Source organism: Pteropus vampyrus, unplaced genomic scaffold (genome assembly GCF_000151845.1).
Source record: "Pteropus vampyrus isolate Shadow unplaced genomic scaffold, Pvam_2.0 Scaffold436, whole genome shotgun sequence".
NCBI lineage: Eukaryota > Metazoa > Chordata > Mammalia > Chiroptera > Pteropodidae > Pteropus > Pteropus vampyrus.
The window spans coordinates 1,550,264-1,550,773 of NW_011889217.1; the positions used below are offsets into that span (position 1 = coordinate 1,550,264).

The 510-nt window shown below is 38.6% G+C and overlaps 1 non-coding gene across 1 annotated transcript; it reads right to left on the bottom strand.

Annotated features, from left to right (window-relative positions):
• On the bottom strand, nt 1-107 carry LOC111732289. Its single transcript, XR_002777477.1, has one exon. It is a non-coding gene; the product is annotated as a U6 spliceosomal RNA (small nuclear RNA).
• Between the last annotated feature and the right edge of the window lie 403 nt (nt 108-510).

Genomic DNA, 510 nt, shown 5'->3' on the forward strand with positions numbered 1-510 from the left:
CAAAAATATGAACACTCCATGAATTTGCATGTCATCCTTGCACAAGGGCCATACTAACCTTCTCTGTGTTTTTTCGATTTTAGCATATGTATTGCCAAAGTGAGAACTTCAGTCCTACCTTTAAGTATGCATCAAGTGCAGAGATTTCAAAGCCCAGGGATTTCCCTAAAACTCAGAAAGTATTGCCAAAATATTTTTATCTTATTTATTTCAAGTATCTTTGTTCATAAAATAAATATAACACTCCTTTCAAAATCACAACAGGTACAAAATGGGCAAGATGTGATTTAGCAGCTCAGGGAGAAAATAGGTTGTGGTCTTCACTTGGTTATGGGTGAACAATATGAGGTGGCTACCAAAAACACTGACGCAACATGAGGCTACACAGAAAGAGGTTTGGAGTCAGAGGAGGGAGCAGGCTGACTCATTTGCATACCGCACTGGCATGTCAGGAAAAAACTAATCCAGGTAATCTAAAAACTAAACCAAGCACCATGAACTGAAACTCAG